The sequence below is a fragment of the Physeter macrocephalus genome, chromosome 7, assembly GCF_002837175.3.
Source record: "Physeter macrocephalus isolate SW-GA chromosome 7, ASM283717v5, whole genome shotgun sequence".
NCBI lineage: Eukaryota > Metazoa > Chordata > Mammalia > Artiodactyla > Physeteridae > Physeter > Physeter macrocephalus.
Genome location: NC_041220.1, coordinates 38,985,982 through 39,007,948, shown reverse-complemented (window position 1 = coordinate 39,007,948; position 21,967 = coordinate 38,985,982).

Below are 21,967 nucleotides of genomic sequence, written 5' to 3'. Positions count from 1 at the left end.
TTCGTGCCCCGGTCTGGGGGGATCCCACATGCCGCGGAGCTGCTGGGCCCGTGAGCCATGCCCGCTGAGCCTGCGCGTCCGGACCCTGTGCTCCGCGACGGGAGAGGCCACAGCAGTGAGAGGCCTGCGTACCGCAAAAAAAAAAAAAAAAAAAAAAAAAGATGTAAAATAGGTAACTAATGAGAACCTGCTGTATAGCACAGGGAACTCTACTTCACTTTGCTATACGATAGAAACTAACACAACATTGTAAAACAACTATACCCTAAAAGGTAAAAAAAATAATAATAATAAAGCAAGTAGAAAAAGGAAGCTCTCATAGTAGCCAAGGAATAAGTCATTTGGGTTAAAAGAAGACAGGGAGAATCAAACTGAATAAGAGGGCACAAATCAAAGAAAGGAATTCAACAATTTATTTGCTCAGGAGTTAATCATCAGTTGGATGCACAGAGTGATAGACAAAAAGAATGATAAATTGATTTTCAGGTCATTTTTGGCACTTCCAGGTGCCATTAACCAAATATTGAATACAAAAATAGAACAGATTAAGAAGAAACTGAGAAACAGAAGGGAAACCAGGAGATGGTCATGTCAGGCGCTGAGAGAATTTAAAGAAAAAGGGAATGACCACAATGTCAAATGGCAAAGTAATGTCAAATAAAATAAGCACCAAAATGTGTCTATGAGATTTGGTAATTAGAGCACTGGTGGCCTGTGCAACAGCTGTTTCAGTAGAATAGTGAAGACAGATGGCAGGGAACAGCTGGAGTAAGGAGTGAGAAAGGGAAACAAGGGAAGGAAACCAAAAGCCCAGAGACTTTTTCCTTACACCTTGTTAATGGTATCTTGCAAAAGTCATCCATACTGGGAAAATATTAGGGTAAAATATTAGAGTATTCAAGATTCAGCTAGTCATTCAGGGGTCATTTAGATACAATCAGAGCAAACTATGCAACAAATAATTAGAATCCTTCACTAGATGAAGTGCATTACATTTTCAATGTGAATAGTCCCTGCTAGTCTATAAATTCCAAAACATCAGGAATTGTGCCTGTCTTGTTTCCCAGGGTACCAATGTCTGGCAATTGTTAAGTAGGAAGTAGGTAACTTTGTCATCTCTCTTTTGTTTCCCTTTTCATGACAGTAGAAATTTCCCACTTATTCTTCAAGGTTCATAGAATAAAATGCCACCCCCTGCATGAAGTCTTTTCCAATCCCTAAGTCTCTTCCCTCTCTCCCTCCCTCTCTCCCTCCCTCCCTCTCTCTCTCCCTCCCTCCCTCCCTCTCTCTCTCCCTCTCTCTCCCCTCCCCCACCACCACCACTGTGCTGCACAGGCACACTTTCCTGTGTTTCCAATATCATACATACATGTTATATCTAGGTATACTATCTTACAGTTATTCTTATACCCATGTATCTTTCTGACTAGAATATCTATCAGTCTTTTTCCATCAGAGTAGCAGAACCTCTATGGGTAATATAAGGGCTTACTTAGAGATTTATTTATTTCAGCTCCATCTGTTTCCCCTACACGTAGTGCCTGGCATCAAATAAACTGGGCCAGTGGTCAGGAAGGGAAAATAAATATGAATGGGGGAAAGCAAGGATGAACAAATCCATGAGGACGAGTTTTAACCTTAAGGATAACAAACCTACATGTCTCTCACCAGAATCTGCCTTCGTACCATACTTCCTCCAAGCCTCTAACCCCAGCTTCAGAGGTACAGGTTTCCTGCAGACCTAGTGCACTTCTCCATGAAGCTGTATATTAAGCTTTCTCAGAATTTGAAGACGCTAAAGGAGGAGACCTATCAAGACCTGGAGATAAGCCTGCGGGTCTACAACAATGCACATGAGGTGCAAGTGTGCCTGTGCCTATGCCAACCTTCTCGTTGTAAGTATTGTTGCTGCTTCTCTTCTGCTTTCCAAATCTCAAACAAATTTCTCTTGTGGTCAACCCCAGTCCAGAACCATGGAGGGAAAAGAATTCTGGAAAAGCAGTCCTGTATTAGTCAAGTGGACCCATTACAAAGTCACCATGGTCCACCCTTAATTAACTTGGCATCACACACATCTCTTTTAACCGTGCTTATTTTCCAAATAAAAGCAACAGCAAAATCATTTATTCACTTAACATGATGCCACTAACTCTTGTATAACCAAATGTATGCTAACCCTCCTCCCAAGAAAGAATGCAAGTCACTCTATTCATCTTTGGATGATGTTCATCTATCATCTAAGTCATGATTCTCCTTGATACCCTATAACTTAAACACCAAGATACAAAGTTAGCTATTATTATCACGTTCTGTTAGATCACAGGGGAATGAGATAAGGAAAGAAAAAGAGTTAAATATACACAAATACATTTATATCAAAATAAGGAATAAACATTTGTGATTATTACAGTCCTAATTTCTGCATCTGGGTGCATGATAGGAGCTAGTATTCATAATATCTTTCTTTCACTACCCATTTCATGTATACTTTGCCCTCAGCAGGCACCTTGGTTTGCATAGTAATCCAGATTTTCATTCCTGAGGGGTCAGGGCCATTAGTATGTGATTGTTGTATTCTTTCCCATTGAATTTAACCACAGAAATTGAAAGTATTCATAAGTGTTCTAGAAAATCTCCTACATTCTGGAGAGACTCCTTCTTAACCTACTGGGTAGTAGTAAACATATTTCCACATGATAGTCAGGATCAATCACCATATCCGGTGCAACAACTCTTATTTGCCTGTTGATACACTGGTATGAGAAGCCCAGGGGTCAATATCAACTTCCAGTTTAATAGAACCATTCCTGTGCTCCTCGTGGATGCACTTCTCTCATAGGAACTAGGTTCTCTAGACCAGCAGAGTCCAAAGTTAAGTGGAGAAAAGGAAAATTTTCATTAGAAGATCACTGGAAGTAATAGAATGAGAACTCACTCGTTTCCACACCTTGATTCCTGTACCTATGAATCCTGCTATGGGAGAAACACCACTACACACTGATGGCTGATTTAGAGTATATATCACACCCTGCCGGCCATTACCCCAGCCTGCAATGTGTTGCCCAAACTGGCATTAAAACTGAGTCTTCAAAATGCCATTCTACATACCTATCAAATCAGATACCTCATGGTAATGGAGAGCAGGGTGAGACCAGAGAATTTCACAATCATAAGACCATTGTCACATTTTATTTGATTAGTCCCTTAGTCAAAAGAAATGCTGTGGTGCCAAGACAGTGGCTAAGTCATCTGTAGGTCCATGTCTGGTGGTTTTGGATGAATAATTGAGGAGAGGGAAGACAAATCCACATCCAGAGTAATGTCTATTCCAATGAGAACAAACCCTGGCCCTTTCCATCAGGGAAGTGATCCAATATAATCAATCTGCCACAGCTGGCTAGTTGATCACTACAGAGAATAGCACCATATTGGGCAGAGGAGTGTTGTTCTCCACTCTTGACAGATTGGGCACTCAGCATTGGCTGTAGCCCATTCTTCCTTGGTGACTGGAAGTCCATTTGTTGAGCCCATGTAAACCTCCATTGCTACCATCATGGAAAGTTTGTGAGCCCAGTGAGCAAGGACAAGAATAGCTGGAGACAGAACGCATTGTCTTGTCCATCTTATTAGTAAGCTCTTCCTCTGCTGAGGTGGCTCTCTGGTGAGCATTCAGAGGGGATACAAATGACTTCACACTCTGTGCCCATTCAGGGTTTCATCAAGATATGTCTACCCCTTAGCAATTTGTCACCAACTTTCTAATTGTGTTCCTTCTAAGTTCCTGACTATCCAATCTAACCAACAGCCACTGATAAAAGAGTGTTCTGGCTATTTCTCCTTCAAGGTTTAAAGTTCTGCTGACTGAGATTTCCTTTCACCACTGTCCCTCAGAGTCACCCCAGAGTGGAACTGTAGTACTGCAGCTATCTACTTTTGAGTAGTGTTAGCATATTGTTCAGAGTCAGATTTGAATTTTTTCAAATCCCCTTAAGGCTGATACCAAACATCTAACATAGCATCTTGTTTGTAGAAGTCACTTAAAAAATGAATTTTAACATGAACTTAAAATGCTTAATTGTAACTAATAATTTTGATTGTCTCTTGGGAGGATAAAACTAAGCACCTAGGGGGAAATGAATGGGACAGAAAGTTCTCCCGTTTAGTTCATTTTAATTTTAATCCATTTGAATATACTGCTTATTTGTAATTATTTTAAATTAGGGGCAATAAGCTCAAAAACTGCTGATTTTCTTAAAAGAATGATTTTAATCCTCATAGTTTAAAATTTTTAATGTACTTTATTTGTATGTCAACTTCTTCGTATTAGAATTTTTATATTCAATATTGACAGAATGGAGGCAGACTTTCATTTTTAATTCTTGGAGAAAATTTGCACTGCTTTATAGTAAGCCATGCTTACATAGTACATGCATTAACCTTTTGAAAAAATGTCATTATGTATGCATGTTCACATAGTGCCAGTGAATATAAGATGTTACTCAAATCCACCCTACCATTCCTAAGCATGCCAAATTCTTCCAGCTTCTTTCACTCAACAATTAATTGTTTTATAGAAACTCCCACCAAGACTTCAGAGAAGAGCTATATTGCAAGAGTTTGAAATAGTAGCTTTCTTCCTTCCTACTAAAGAAAATTCTGGAAAATATGCTGGTCAATTCTCCCACAGACTGTAGGCATTACTTCCACTCATGTCACTTTTTACATCAAAATTCTCTGATAGTGCAGGAACATTCATGAATACACATGTATTCTGAGATTGATTATAAGATTCCCACTTATTTCTTGTTCTGTACATGTTTTCCTCAAATTTGATTTACAGTTCCCATACCAGTACCTCTCAAGTTTCTCAAGCACACTCTTAGAATGAATGAACGAATGAGGTTTCATATAAAAATTATGATCAAGCCTCATCTCTCATCATGACCTATTAATAGCATTTAACCAATTTGATCACTTCCTCTTTAGAACACATTTTTCTCTCGGCTCTTTTGGTACTCTATCTACATTACTGCCCACTTCTTCCCCTGCTCTTTTGTTAAATTCTCCTCATCTCTATAACCTCTAAATGTTGAGGTCTCCAAACCTTGGTCTTTTCTTCTTTATTCATTTTTATTCCTAGATGATCTCCTGCCTCATGATTTTAAATACCTTAAACACATAAATTCCCTAATTTATACCATCCCAAAACTCTACCCTGAATTTTAGACTCATATTTAACTACTAAATCAACATTTCCACATGGATGTCTGATAGATATCTGATATATATCTGAAACTTAACATGTCAAAATTCAACTCCTGATTCCCATACACTCCTAAAATTCACTGATCCCATAGTCTGCCAATTTTTATAAATGACTACTCTGTCCATGTATTTAATCAGGCCAGAATCTGTGACACACTTTTTTCACGTCCACAGCAATTATTCATCCCTGACCTGTCAGCAAATTCTATCAACTACTTCTTTCTAACCTTTCCCACAACCATCCTGATTTAAACCAACATCACATCTCACATGGGTCATTACAAGAGCTGGTCTTTTATCTTACATTTCAGCTCCCACACAGTTTCCAGAGTGATCATTTACAATTATTGCAAATCCTGTCACTCAGTCTTCAAAATTCTGGGACTAATATTATTACTATTATTGTTATCACTATTAAAATGACAAGATTCTTGGCCTTAATGAATCCATAATGCAACATAAAATGGTGTATGAGCGGGCTTCCCTGGTGGCGCAGTGGTTGCGCGTCCGCCTGCCGATGCAGGGGAACCGGGTTCGCGCCCCGGTCTGGGAGGATCCCACGTGCCGCGGAGCGGCTGGGCCCGTGAGCCATGGCCTCTGAGCCTGCGCGTCCGGAGCCTGTGCTCTGCAACGGGAGAGGCCACAACAGTGAGAGGCCCGCGTACCGCAAAAAAAAAAAAAAAAATGGTGTATGAGGGAGATTAAATAAGTTATCAATTACTATTGTGGTAAAAAGAAAGAAAATAATGATTCTAGGAGGAAGAGAGGGGCAGGAAAGATGTTAGATAAGGATGATGCTCAATCTAGATCTTGAATAATGGATAACAGAAGGCTCTCAAAGCAGACCTACAAAGGGAAATAGCATGTACAAAGGAAAGAGCATAAGAGCAAGATAACTTATTTCAGAAACTGTAAGACATTCACTAAGATTGGGCCTCTGGCTTCAAGGTAAAGAAAAATTAATGAAAAGGGGCAATATGGAGGTAAGAAATGGGAAAGAGATTGAACCAACAGAATGTTTAGGTTATTTTGAGCAAAAGGGAAAATGGATAATTTAGGATGACCCCAGGTTTCCAGGTTAAGTAGAAATATTTTGATACCTTGTAAACTAAAACAGGAATAAGTTGAAAATGAAGTTGAATACTTGATTTCATTCTGAACATACTATTTAAGCTTAAACCATTTAATATGGCTGTGGAAAATCCCAATGGAATATTCAATAAGCTAAGACAGTTCAGAAGAAATCTGAGTTGCAGGTAGACACGTGGAGATCATAAATATATGTGTGCCCATTAAAACTATGAATATAAGTGAGTCCATCCATGAAATTTGGAGACCATAAACATATGAGTCCATAAAAATGATATTGCCCAGGGAGAATACATAGCAGGAGACAGGAATAGCATCAAGATCCAAACCAAGATACAAAATACTACTCACATTTAAGGATCATATGTAAGAAAAGCAGCCTAAGAGGAAGAATGGAAACAAAAGTCAAGGAGTAAGGAGGAGAATCAGGAATGTGAAGTACTAAAGAAGTAAAGAAGGAAAGTCAGAAAGTAATTGGTAAAGAGTCACATACAGTGGAAAGTCAGAGGTTGAAAGGTAATGTGTGGCAGTTAGTAAATTGGTAGCTATAACACAACTGCTTTACACACCCCACCATTTAGTAGAAACTGATCTTCACTAGATACCAATGGGAAAACCAATTTTCTTTCCATTTATTCAATATGCATTTCCAAGTCTCTATTATTTTGTGGCTAATACATAGCCTCTTGAATTAAAATAGATGCCCCCAAACAAAGCCCTTTTCCCTCATCATTGAAAGTCTTTGGTCCCTAGGATCAGTTGAGTTTTGGCCCATTTCTCTTTATCAATATATTCATCCTGCAAGTCAGCAAACATGTCAAACTTTCAAATATTAATTTTAATAATCTTTAATTGGACATATATGTATCGTCCTTCAAACAGTCTTTCATCTTTTCTATAGAAATGGCAGCACCTTCATGTTTTACTTTGCAACCTTCATCAAAAGATTTAGACTTTATAGAAACTTCCATTGGCCACTGTCTGAGTCATGGCCTTTACCCCGCCTTTCTTGCAGCTTACTCATTTTATAAGCCAAAGAGAAAGCATAAGATGAAAGTGAATGAGATAAAAGAGGATAATAAAAGAAGTGAAGCTGAAAAAAGGTGGCTTCTAGCACTCCTGTGAACAATAAGAGGACCTCATTCATAATAAGGAAGCACTTTGCTGGAAGCATTCTTTCAAGAATGTAGTAAGGGGCATAACCTTCGAAAGATAAGGTGAAGTCAAACTGCTATAGAGAATAGTTATTTTCCTCCAACCCCAGTATATAAGACAAACTTTCCTTCCTTTCTTGCAATACTCAGTGACAACATGTGTTCTCAACTAATGCAAAGTTTCCATTATAAAAATAGAAAAGGATGCAATCTGAATAAAAAAGAGGGAAACTAAGTAAGAACAATGGTTGTGAACTAGGTTTAGATTAGCAGGATACTCAATTCTTTTTAAAAAGGTGAGAACAGCACAACAGCTTTCAGTGATACTTCAACCACATTGTCTCACACAGAACATCTGGTAACTTTCAGTTGCAAGTTCCCAAAGGATTTCACACTTATTAAATTCTTATTAAAATAAATAGCAGTCCTGCAAGGCATGGCAATATAAGAACAGCCCTTTATCAGGAAAATAAAATCAACTGAGATAATAAAGCTACTTTGTACTGTAGGAAAATCAAGGCCAAATATTATATACAGGAAATTAGTTAAATTTGTTCCTGAAGAATGTTATTCCTTTCCACACCATATTCATACACTGATTATTTACTCATAATGCAATGTCACAGATATTAAAGAGGAATACCTCTGTGTGACTATAACAGATATTCTCACAAGTCCCAAATTCCAATTATTTCATTTATTCTCTTATTCTACAATTAAATGGCTTAAGTGACTGAAATATTGTTTTACATATTGTCATTGCCACAGTCTAATAAATGTCACCTTAAAAAAAGGTCACCATTCATATAGCCTAAGTCTCCTTTTGGGACATGTCAATCCTGCCTAATTATGTGACTTATTTACAAATTGAGGTTCTTGTTTACCTTGATTTCATTATTTTTCCATATAATCTTTTTGTACTCCCACTTCAACTCTGATGCCTGTCTTTTTCTTTCTGTCTCTCTGTGTATCTGTCTATGACTATGTGTCTCTCTTGTTATCTGTATATGTTTCTATGGATAAGTTTTTCTTCCGTGTGTATTGTATGTAGCTACTGTATTTATGTCTCTCTCTCTATAATGTTTGTATGTGTGTATGGTGAGGGGTGGTTAAGACTCTTTTTCTCTTTTTTTTAAAGAGATAAAATTCATGTAGCATAAAATTTGCCATTTTAACCATTTTAATGTAGTGGATTTTAGTATATTCACAATGTTATGCAACCATTATACCTATGTAAATCCAGAACATTTTCAATATTCTAAAAAGAAAGACTACCCATGAAGCAACCACTCCCCATTTCTCCCTGCCACAAGCCCCTGGCAACCACTAATCTTCTTTCTGTCTCTGTGGATTTGCCTCTTCTGGACCTTCATATAAATGGGATCATACAATAAGTGGTCTTTTGTGTCTGGTTTCTTTCATTTAGCATAATATTTTCAAGGTTTATCAATGTTGTAGAATGCATCAGTACTTCATTCCTTTTTACTTTTAAACAAGACTGAGCTAGGTTCTTTGTTTTGCCCAGTGTTATGTGTCCAAGTATGTGTGTGTTCTGCTCTGTAGGTGTCTTTGTAGGTCTCTCGCTCTCTGTACATGTTTGTGGTGTCTTCTTACATCTCAATTAAATAAACACTAGCTAGGCTCATCATTTCTGAATATATTTGTATGTATGTGTGTCTTGCACATATATTGGGTTGGCCAAAAATTTCATTCAGGTTATGCAGTAAGATGTTATGGGAAAACCCAAATGAACTTTTTGGCCAACCCAATACACAAACATATACTGCACTAGAGATTCAAATAATTTATTTTTCTTAAATTTAATTGCAGGGTACTTGTCTTCAATAGATATTGGTTCTTTTGGATTTTTTTTTTTTTTTGAGAACACTGATTGGCTATCAAGGATAACTGAAGATCCTCCGAAGTGGTCAGTCCTATAAGACGAATCACACTTCATACCCAGATCCCTTATGTCATGGACAGTCTCATATAACTGGACACAAAGGGCCTGCCCATTAACACGAAATCACCTGGGCAGGAAACTGCAAAATTAAAATAACAGCTACATGTCAGAAAAGGTGGAATTAAAAAGGTACATTTGCAAATGTTCAAATTAAACTATTTTCAACATATTATATCAGGATCCCTTTTCAAACTATTCTTCACACTCTTCAAAATCACAATTGTAAGTCACAGGTCATATCATGTCATCAACTTCACAGTCTCCTTTTGTTCCCAATGGACTACCAAAAAATTACAAACTCCTTACTCCGGCTTACAGCAGATACATAGTCTATCCATGGTTTACAACTTTAAGATCATCTGGTGTTTTTCCACTCCACCCTAGCCTCTAGTTACTCACCTTGAATACCTCCTGCCCCCTGCTGGCTCTAGTTCCTCTACTTGGGGGATTTTTTCATTTCTGGTCTGCATGAACTTCTTTAAATATCAGATCAAATATAACCACCATGCTGCGTTTTTTCCCTATACTCTCACTGCCGAATGAAATTAATCTCACTCATTGATACGCCCACATTTTAAAAACAACTCTATCATGACACTAATTATATTTTTCTATATCTATCCCTTCTAAAGTATCAGATTCTTGAGTATTTTACTCAGTTGTGCATATCCAGTGCTTAACACAATGCCTAGCACACACTAGCTTCTGAATAGATTTTGGCAGAATTAGATAATTTAAAAATTTCTTGTAGGTACTGTGAAATTCAACACTGCTTTATGAGAGCTGAAACTAAGAGGAAGAAAAAGAGGAAATGAAACAGAATCTAAATAAGAACTGAGCCTAACCATAGAGAAAGAATGCCTGGATCATGGCCCATCCATTATCTCTGTGACTGGCGGGCCAAGCAAAGAACTCCTGTGTGTTCAGTTGGCGAACGACGCCACATTAGTGATGACACTGGATGGGCACCTGGGGAAACTTGGTGAGTAACGTGGACCACTGAAGCAGCAATCCTTCTCAAATCAATTTCAGTTTCTCAAATGCTGAGTATGTAGTGATATTTCAAAGCAAACTCCAGAGACACACTCAAGCAGCAGCAGGAGATCCTAAGCTATCGTTTCACTTGCTCAGATGATCCAGACCCAAATGTGAATATACCAGCCTTAGGTGTTGTTTTTATGATTTTTTTAAAAAGAGAACAAGAAACTTCAGAGAAGGCATAAATTGAGACTTTTTGGTCAAGTACAATTTCCCCCCTGTTCCTTTTGAGCCCTCCACAACTTACTGCCCCCAATATTCAATTCTGAACACCCAAACAACCTAACCCACTAAGAGTGCCTGAGATGTTTTGGGGTTACTGTACTTAATATTTCTGTACATATGGATTAAATAGCTATAGATACATTTTTTAGATAAGTGAGGAATGTCTCTTTCCTCCAAGGTGAGAAGGAATCTAACAGTAGAAAATAATCATATGTGTTAAGTTTTATCCCTATACTTTTCTATTGTTAAAGAGCTCAGATATTTATATAAGTTGGAAAAAGAGGAACTGTGTCTCATGCAGTGAAATCTGGACATTAAAAACATGCAACCTTCTAAGGTAGGCAAGGAGAAGACAGACTAAAGTAGTAGAAGAGGAGGATGAAGTGGAGGAGGAGGAGGAGTGAGAAAAACAAACTTTCCAGCAAGACAGACAAAGAGAGCCTGCACCAAAAATACTGCTCTGTCCAATATAATAGCGAAGTATTGAGCACTTGAAATGTGGCAACTCAAACTGAGATAAAACTGCACACTGGATATCAAAAATGTAAGTATGAAAAAGGAATATAAAACAGCCTGTTAATAATTTTATATTGACAACATGTTGAAATGATATTTTGAATATGCTGAGTTAAATAAAATAGATTATTAAAATTAATATCACCTGTTTCCTTTACTGTTTTCCATGTCCTACTAGAAAATTTCAAATTATATATGTGGCTGGCACTCCATTTTGATTGGACATGTCATTTTTTAAAAAAATTCCAGATTTGGGTAAGAAGAGAATTTATTTGAAAGAATTGCTATAACAAAGGAAAAGGAAAGGAATATTGCAATAGGGAGACTGCTCTGACAACAAGATCTGCAAGCATCTCAAAGGTTAGGCAGAAAGGCATTTTCTTTTATACAGAGAGGTAAACAAGACTCGAAAAAATTGAGTGCGGGGGACTTGGTGCCATGATCGACCAGTTGATCAAGGAATGTATTTCCTTGCAGTCAGCTGACTCTAGGGAAGAATAGGTGAGGATGGCTTGTATACTGGTTCAGGCTGAGGGCAAGTCAGAGATCAGGGGCCCAGGGGATGGAGAGAAGTTTGACTGAAGTTGGTCAAGTCAGTTAATAAGCACTTTGTTCTGAGTGATCAATTGGGACAAACAGTTCAGCTCATCTTTTATAAGTCAAAGAAATGGGAATGTGGAAGTTATATGTCTAGCCTTGGCATAGGTAAACAAGGAGGACATCCATGAGTCTAAATGGAAATCATATGAGGAAAGGTGGTTCTTTGTGGTAAGCCAATTTCTGGAAACCAAGGGTGGCAATTTCTTCAACTGTCCCTGTTTTTCAGGGTCACAGGGCTCTAATCAAGTTCAACTTTGTTGAATAGTGTAGTTCTAGAACCTCTAGAATTTTGCACTATTTCTGGAGTGGTGGCAAAACAAGCTATAAAGTCAGACAGAGTGGTTTCAGATCTCAGCTCTGCTATTACCAGCGCTGTGAAATGGATGATGTACATAACCTCTGTCTCAGTATTTTCATTTGTTTAAAGTACTTACTTCACAGAATTCTTATGATTGTGAGACGAAGACCATGCACATGAGAACAAACAGGCTATTTGTGTAGAGGTTGCTATAGCGAGGGAGCTGGCCACCAGCACTTGCATTTGGCAGAAACACAAGGCAGCTAGGGGGATGAAAAACCTTCACAGCAGAAAATAAGGGAAGGCTCTGGTAGGCTCTGATGGCAGGTTGGTGGCATGAGGAAGGTGGAGGCACACTGACCAGAAGCAGAGCATTTCCTGCCATTTGCTTGGGAAGCATATTTGCTTCCTTCTGTTGGTCCTGAGTGGGAAGGTGGGGGATTATGAAGTTGTGGAACAGGGAATCTGGATGTCATTGATCGAGTGCTGGTCTTTCTGGGCTGATTAGTGCAGAGATAGAGATTTGGTTTCCCAGTGTGACTGCTGTGGAGGATGTGGGTTAGAGTTCTATTGTCAGGTTTGGCTATGTCAACTTGTATATTCAGTCTCTCATGATGAAATAGTACATATAAAGTGCTCAGCAAATGACTTGGCCCATAGTGAGGTTCAGCTTTAATTTTACATCACTTCTTTTTTTAGTAGGTAATACACAGCTACTTACACTGGGGCCAGTTTTCTTAACTGTAATAGGAAGTAATTTACCATATGGCAAAAAGCTGGCTCCCCAAACGTTATTAACATAATCCGTTGATAAGACAAAGCTGAGTTATTGCTTACCAAATACATGGGAGGATATCACCTTGCAAAGCTTTTACGGCATTTCAAAGAGGGAAGTACAGTCAGAATTGATTGAGAACTGGAAGTTTGGCTTAAGGTGGGTCTTTCAATTTGGGGTCATGATTAGGATTGAGCAGGAATCATAATACAAGCATCAAAGGCTAGGATTTTGAGGGATTCAAAGACTCTTTAAGCAGAAAATGTCTGTTGATATTGTCCATTGAAGAGTTGATGTGTCTTTTGAGAAGTTCCTGTAATAAACAATCACACTATCTGCTTAAGCAGGACAGTCCTGGAAGAGTAAAGAAGTGTTAATGAATTGCAAAGTCATATTAATGTAGACAGTAAGTTATGATTTCAGTTTTCAGTGCTCAGGCTGAGCATGAGGGAAGAAGGTTCTGGTTCTCACAGAGATGGTACCTAATTGTGTCTATAAATTTTTAAAGATAGTTACAGAAAGCTTGATCTATTTTAGAAAATTTTAATCTCTCATGGAGGTGTTTTTCTCCAAATGATTCTCTAAATTTTTTCTAAAGAACCCTCATTTCTTCAAGATATGAAAAGGAATTGGTGAAAAAGTGGCTATGGTTGAAGGAGATTGACAAGTTCTTCTAGAGCTTCTGCTTGTTGATACACAGTACCCTTAACACAATAAAACATAAGAAGTGCAGCATTCAAGACTCCTCTTTAACTTTGTTTAACTCAGCAGCTTTGAGTGTAAGTGGTTTACTTGGAAGGTTAGGAATTGATCCTAAGAAGCACCATTAGAGTGGTGGAGAAGTGAGAAAAAGAAGGGAAAAAAGCCAATATAGGGCATATGAATGAGCAGGGTGCTACTGCAGACACCTGGGGTTCAGTCCTGCTGAAAACCCTGGGAGACAGTGCAAAAGGAGTTTCAGAGTTGTCCCATCGAGGGGGGTTATAACCTACAGGTGTTTATGCCTAAATTTCCATTCCTCATTGGCTGAGAGCTGTTCTTAGAAACAACTATCCCAGCACTTCTGGCTTGCCTTGGGCAAGGGCCAATAGAAAGCCCTCAGGTAGAGAGCTGTAAGATTTTTAAACAAATCACCATCAATATATTCTTGTACAGAAACAGTGAGTGCTACTGCAACAGTGACTGTTGAAGGGGATGTGCTTGGGGCTCCAGTAACATCTGCTAAATCCTGCCACTTGCTATGCACAGATTCATTCATCTCCCAAGATAAGTTCAGTTCATCCCATCGCTGCTTCTTCAAGTTGGTGGTCCATAATAACTTCCAAAACACAAATAAGATTTACAATGAGAAGGTTAATGGGAACTTAACACAGGAAATATAATGGGGAAAGCTACAGTCCTCACTATTACAGTTATGACATTGAGGTTATAATTGACATTGTACATCTCCTGATACCACTTACTATATTCACTCTAAATACCTTAGCCAGTATTTCTGCTTGTCCCCGAGAGGCCCAAGCCCACTTATTATACTTTTGTGTTATTATGAAAGCCTCAAGAAGATTCCTAGAGAATTTGTGGGTTTCATATATACTCCTCCCTATCTTTATTATAGAGTAGCCACCTCATCTTGTTTTAATGAGGGCTAATTACTTGTCAGTACGGTAACTCCTTTCTTTCCCTGTTAATCTAATAGCACAAAGAGCGCCAAATGACCTGGCAGCAGCCCTTTAGTGGGACCGTTACTGTATCCCCTGGTAGAAATGCCCAATCTCTCCCCCGGAAATCAGGACCTCTAATCCAGCAGAGGACAAGGAAGTAAAATTTCCCCAAGGTCACTGGGAATAGTGACAAGGGCCTCTCCAAACTTCACCCCTGTTCCTGGATCCATGTATTCTGTCACAAATACAGCAACATATGGTGGCCATTGGTTTAAAGTTATACCATATCTTGAAGGATAATACCACAATTCTACAGGGCTGTACTTCACTATGCTTTTAAAAGGCTATCCCAAAGTTCCATTAGGCCAGCTACTTCAAGGTTAAGAGATATATATGGTAGGACCAGTGAATTTCATGATGATGTGCCTCCTTTGCCAAAAAAGTGGGTCTCTTGGTTCAAACAGTATCATATGGGATGTCATATCCGTGAGTTCTCAGATAGTGGTGCCAGTCAAGAATGTGGCAGAGGGCTTCCCTGGTGGCGCAGTGGTTGGGAGTCCGCCTGCCGACGCAGGGGACGCGGGTTCGTGCCCCGGTCAGGGAGGATTCCACGTGCCACGGAGCGGCTGGGCCCATGAGCCATGGCCGCTGAGCCTGCGTGTCCGGAGCCTGTGCTCTGCAACGGGAGAGGCCACAACAGTGAGAGGCCCGTGTACCGCAAAAAAAAAAAAAAAAAAAAAAAAAAAAAAAAAAAAAAAAAAGAATGTGGCAGAGAAAGGAAACCAGGATACATATAAATCCTAGCGAGGAAAAAATCACTGCCCCCTCCAGAGTTCAGGGCTACCTTCTGGTTATTATTGCACAATAAATACGTACAGTTCATCTCTGTACTTTTAGTCCAGAGTTCTACACAATAGATCATGCTGCCTCGTATTTAAAACTTCTCAATGCTAAGAAATTATTTTTCAGTTATTTTCAAAAGAGCAAATCTATCATGAAACTCAAGCCAATACGATATGGAACACAGAATAAAATTAATTAGCATAGTATTAATTGCATACCGTTAATTTTCAAGGACAATTGCAAATTAGACCAACTCACTCATTTCTAAAATGTAGCTTATGTATGGGGAATATCTTCATGTCTCAGACAAGTTTCCCATTTGTTAAAACTAAAATATTTCCCTTCAATCTCAGTTCTCTAAAGATGCCATAAAAGGGTGACAGATGTTGAATGGGAAGAGTGAGAGCTTGTGAGCCATAAGCCTAACAGCATAAATCAGGGAGAAAAATAGCAGGCAAGAAGCAGAAAGGAGCAAGGAAAGCCCTTCTACAGTAGCCCAAATACCCAGTCCAGAAACTTGCAGAAAAGGAAAAACAAATTTAATGTTATCAGTCAAGAGAAACTAAGAACCTTACAGCAAGACTCTATTTTTGTCTCTTTGCTATTGCCTTCATTATTCAGCTGATGTCAGTAAGGCAAGACTCTGCAAAGTTTTACTCCTAATCATTTGCAACACACTGACAGTGTGCTCTGCTCTGTATTGACTTAGAAGAGGACTTGGTCTCTGCTCCGGGCTCTTACAATCAGGCTGAAGTAGCCACAGCAATTCAAACAGAAAAATGTCAGCTGAGAAGGGGATTAAATCTCAAGAGGTACAAGGGTGCATGTAACATTATTAGCCATAACACCACATAGATGGTAATTAAGCAGAGAGCACTTCCATTTTGCCACCCTCGGCAGCCCATATCAAAAGGCCACTGTTTAAATTAAGTCAACCTATGACCCTGATGTGACCTATGATTTGCCAAACTCATAACACTGCACATCAGTAATTCAAATAAATTTAAATAGTGAGTTGTAAGCTACAGACTTACATGATCTTTTAATATTTTAGAATCAAAACACATGGTGATTTTTAGACTCAAACCATCTATCAAGTCATCCCAATGCAGGAATATAGCAGTGTAGAAACTAGATTGTTTTTTGTTTTTGTTTTTTTGTAGAAACTTTAGTTGCCAAGTATTCTTTTTTTTTTATTTTTTTATTTTTTTAGCATCTTTATTGGAGTATAACTGTTTTACAATGGTGTGTTAGTTTCTGCTTTACAACGAAGTGAATCAGTTATACATATACATATATCCCCATATCTCTTCCCTCTTGCATCTCCTTCCCTCCCTCCCTATAGATTGTGTTTTGATACACTCGTCTGACATGATCGGCAGCTAAGTCTCACTCCAATGGGTAAATTTATGAAGACTCATTGAGTAATTCAACAATATATTCATGATATTATATAACTGTAGCAGATTCAGTCTATACTTTTACATCAGTGAAGCTGGTTCCACTCTGCCCAAGTCAAGTAAAATCAGTGTTAATTATTATTTAACTGAATTATATTCCATATCATATAGCATTGTGATTAATCAAGTAGAGAGAATGATCATAATGTCCTTAGCTCATGATGTCCTCAAGCAGGTTCCATTATTCTGCATACATACGTTATGCTAAAGCCCTATTTCAGTCCCATGAAGTTGGTATATCTTAAGGTGATATGACGTTACTTCTTTTTTCCAAAATCTTTTTTTTTCCCCAGACTTTTCTCAACTCTCTGTAACATAAATGAAAATTAAGGTATTAATTTTCAGGATTCTGCCAAGAAAGATACGGCAATCCTGAGGATTTCTTGAGCAAAGGGAGTTTGAAGTAGATGTAAGAGAATCTTAAGCAAGCAATGGTGGAACACCCAGGAACTAACAACAGGAAGCCATTACAATCCCTGGAATTTAAGGAACTAGGGGAAGGAAAGGTATTAGTGAAGCCCAGAGAGGTCTTAAGTTTGTAAAAGAGGAGCCATTGACAGAAGCTGTAACTGTAGGACCAGTCACTGACAGAACCACAGCAAGGCAGGGAGGAGGATGGGGAATGGGGGGGTATGTACTCTGACCTCTCTCTTCTCCTGCCATCTAATCTCCTGCTTGTGCTTCCCATTGGCTGAAATCAGTCAGAAGGCAAAAAATTCAGGGTGATGGAAACTAGTTGTCAGCCTCCTGGGGCATAAGCAAGGCAGAAAAGAGTGAAGAATATACAACACAATGATTAAATATAGATATAGTTAGATAGATATTTTGTCATATTACCAATAAATATTTGTCTATTTTAAATATAGTCTGTGGCTCTATTTAATAAAACAATGAAATTTATTTTCTATCTCGTCTGTTTTTTTTTTCTTGCAGTAATTCATTTCTATTTCAAGAGTAAATAATTTGAAAACAGATTTTAAACTACAATTAAGTATCTCCACTAAATGTTATTTATCCAAAGGAGGGACTCATCTATTGAATACTAGATGTACTTTAAAATTCACTTCCTTACCTACTAGCAACAAGTTCAACCATAACATTGCCCCTAGGATCCCAATATGGATAAGCACTGATAAGACACTTAAAATGGTCCATATGCCGTATCGACCCGAGTTCTATTTATTCAGTTCCATGAATCCTCATCTGAAAATGTTATTTACAATCCAAAAACTGCCACTCAGGTTGATATGGATGTAATTAATAACTTCATTCTTAAAAGTTAATGCTTTCATTATACAGCACTGAATGTGTGATTCAATATGTACCACTTCCAGGAAATATATACTCAAATGAAATATTCTCGCCTTTAAAAGGGACTCTTACCGATGCTCAAAAAAAACCCACCTCTAATTATATCTTTGACTAAGCAAAACAATCCAAGAAGGGAACTTGAGTGTGGAGAGAGAGAGAGTGAGCCCAGCATGAAGTATGTAGATTAATAAGAGTGAAGATATGTAAGGAGATTGTAGACAGAGGAGGAGTGGCAGAGTCTAGACCTCAGAGGTGGGGCGTGCCTTCTAATGACTAAGTTCATACTGGTGTTTCATAGAGGTAGAACAGAAATGCAGGTTAATGATTCAAGGAAGGAGAGAAACTATTCAGTTAAGAGATTTAATGAACCATCGCCAAGAATAAAAGTGGGAGTGAGTTATCAAGCGGAAGACATAATGCATGCTTGGAGCCTCCTCTGCTATTTTTTCTTAATCAATTAATGTCAAACTGTTAACCTTACACATTCATTGGGACCCTTTTTTTCTATTTTCAATATATGATTCTCAAATATATGTAGGCATGTTAATTAGTCCACTTATATAACTCCCCCAAAATGTAATTGGAAATGTTTCTGTAATTGGCCAACTGATCAAGCCCAAACATGATAAAAATTTTCATAATTTCTCAAAATTATTAGAAATGTTCAATCTACTTGCCTAAGCACAGTAAACATATATCTGTCCAAATGGAAATAAGTCATACTCACTCTAGTCTTCAACATGTTTTTGAACAAAATTGGACTCCAGAGCCTATGTTATTTCTGCCACCATTGCTTTTCTCTTCATGAAGATGAATACTGTTTCCCAAATTAAGAGAAACACTAAACACTAAACTAAATTAGAAACACTAGACTTGTGAATCCTGAGAGCATATAGCTCACAGTGAAGAGCAAATTGGTGAAACACAACACATTTTTGTTGAATTGAAATTAATTCATTTTCCTACCTATCAATTTTCACAACTGAAAGGCTCATGCCTTTTGTTTTCTCCTCTAACTTTACAAGGAATGCCCTAAAGCAGAGTGCATTCTAAATTCATGCTGCCTACTCACTCTGTCATAAAATTTCTGGAATTCAATCACTCAAAGCTAAGTTGTTTTTAATCCACTTAAAAGCATTTACATGAAGTGCAAATATAAATTGAAATTTTCATATAAACATGAAAATAAAATCTAACAAATGACAAGCTGCTGTGAATTATTTTGATCACTATTCTTTGGGCTCTTAAGGCATTCAAACAGGCTTTAAAATATTTCTAAAGCCATAATTTCATTATGTATTAGCTTTATGAACATAATATGGATTGCTTATCATTTCTGTTTCTTCACATAAAATAAATCCTCACCATATGTTTTTACCATGCCAGAACTATTCTTCTTATGCACATTTAATATATAATAAAACATTCTCCTTAGACTATAAAAAGCCAAAACTAAAGATGATAACCTTCACCACAGTTGTAACAGGGTTCTGTTACAACTTAAAATAGAAATTAAACTTAAACTTAAAATAGAAGTTTAAAACTTAAAATAGTAATTTCCTGGATAAACTGCATATTTTTCCAAAGACAGCACAAATTCAAAGAATCAAATTTGGGGACTAGGCAGGACATTAAAAGACACTCAGATATGTTCTCGTCTGCTATCCCACCCGCCTCAGAATGGGCCAGAATTCAGTAATCCCAGCTAATGGATGAGGATTTAATATAGATTTTAAGTGCTCTAGAGAAAGAGATTTTATAACCGTATAATATGCTTTTAGCATTTTTGCTATTAGCTTTATTTATTTATTATATATCCAGCCTATATCCTCCATATATCTTATAGCTTCTATATCTTAGCCCCTTTTATTCTGTTTTGAATTCCATAAACATGTAATAGATATTTTGGAGAACAAGCCTTTATATAGGGTTAGATTCTAATTTCAATGCTTTAAACTAAGAATAGGAAAGAGTCTTAACATCACCTAGATAAATGACCTCCCAAAGTCTCTTTCATGACCTCCTTGATATGTCTGTCTCTCTTTGCTTGAACACTCTGAGTGACAGGGAGTTTACACCTTGTGAGGATACCTCTCTGGGCAAGTCTTTTCTGCACTGGGTTAATTATCTGCTTCCTTCTACTATTTATCCTTGGCCGTAGTATCAGCCTTCCAACAATTTGAAGGAAGTCATTGTGCTTTTCTCAGGATATTCTCTTCTAAAATAAATATCTGATATTCTTTCATGGGATGAAATTAAAGATATTTATCCCCAAGAAAGGAAACATCCGTGTCAAAAAAGGGAACATCCACATCTAACAATGCATAAATCTGATATCCCCCAGACCCTGGGCATCCCCCAGTTTTCTGACTCTGGCAGCAAATTTAAAGGATTCTTTGTAAGAAAGAATGGGTATATTCCCAAAAATCAACCTCAAAAACAAACATAAATGTATAGACTCCAACATTTGTTTAATGATTATATATTTACCATCAAAGAATTTAGAAGACCTTTTGAACTTATATTCCAATCTCATCCTTCTTTGGCAGTAACAACCATTCTAAGTCTACAGTTACCCACAATAATAAAGAATACTTCTTTTACTAATCTTAAGTTTAACCTCATTAAGCTTTGAAGTAGCTCCCTACTTCTAGTTATCCAGAATATAATGAACAATTCAGCATTGTAGACTATTTTCTATCCCTATTTTCCAAGACTATTTACTCTTAATCCTTCTTGTCTGCTCTCATATATCTCTTTGCAACCTTTTCTTCTACCTCTTTAACCTAGGTTTTTCTAATTACTAATCTGGAGCATTTTCTGATTTGTTTTTTTCTTAAGATACAGTGCTAAAGTGTCACACATAAAGTTTTAATGTATATAGAGCAGATGTTTTAATTTGTGAGTCATCTGGATTTTCAGAGAAGTTAAGAGTGTAAAGTGTTGCTGAGGAGTCAGATTTGTGAAAGGAAAAGATAGGAAGCAGGACTGAGTAGGGGAGCCATTAGTCTGAATTGCAGGTTTGACAAAGTCTTAGATAAGCCAAAGGGGAGTTCCAAACAGAAGAATGCTTATAAAGGAGTTCTGCACTGGGCAAAAATGGCTAGATCTTTGTGTAAGAGTCTTTCTTGGTTATTGTCTGGGGGCAGGAGCCATTATCTTCACTCAAAACTGGAAATGGACCTGAAGATGTTAACAGCTAGAGGTTGTTGGTTAAGCACAGTTTTCAAAGCAGGGCAATGAGCCCTTTCTTGAGGAGGGATCTGAGCACTGTATCTCTATGTCTACCACAGTCTACCCTCTGCACCATGTGGATCCACTTCTCCATATATGTGCAGCAAGCTCCAGGACTCTGAGCTCTCTTCCAAAGTGAACACTTAGAAAAGTCATTCTGGTTGGTTCCAAGGCTGAAATCATCTTCATCTTGCCCTTTCCTTTCTAAATTTTCCTTGCCTTCAGCTATCATCTTTGGTGGTTACAGTGGCTTACTTGGAAGTATGACCTAAATCATCACTTCTGAGAGATCTGAGCCCTGATAAAAAACACCTTTCTTACATAGGGTTGCTGAACTTGTCTATTTACAATCACAGCTGGTTGAGTGATTACCAATAGACAGCCAAGCAGGTGCAGAGTTCCACGTGTATTATTATTCCTTGTCCCCATAGTAACAGCAACCCTACCTCCTCTAGATCATCAGATCAATTATCCTTACCAATACCATGATTTCTCTTCTTGACTCCTGGTTCCTGGACATAAAGAGTCCAAAGTG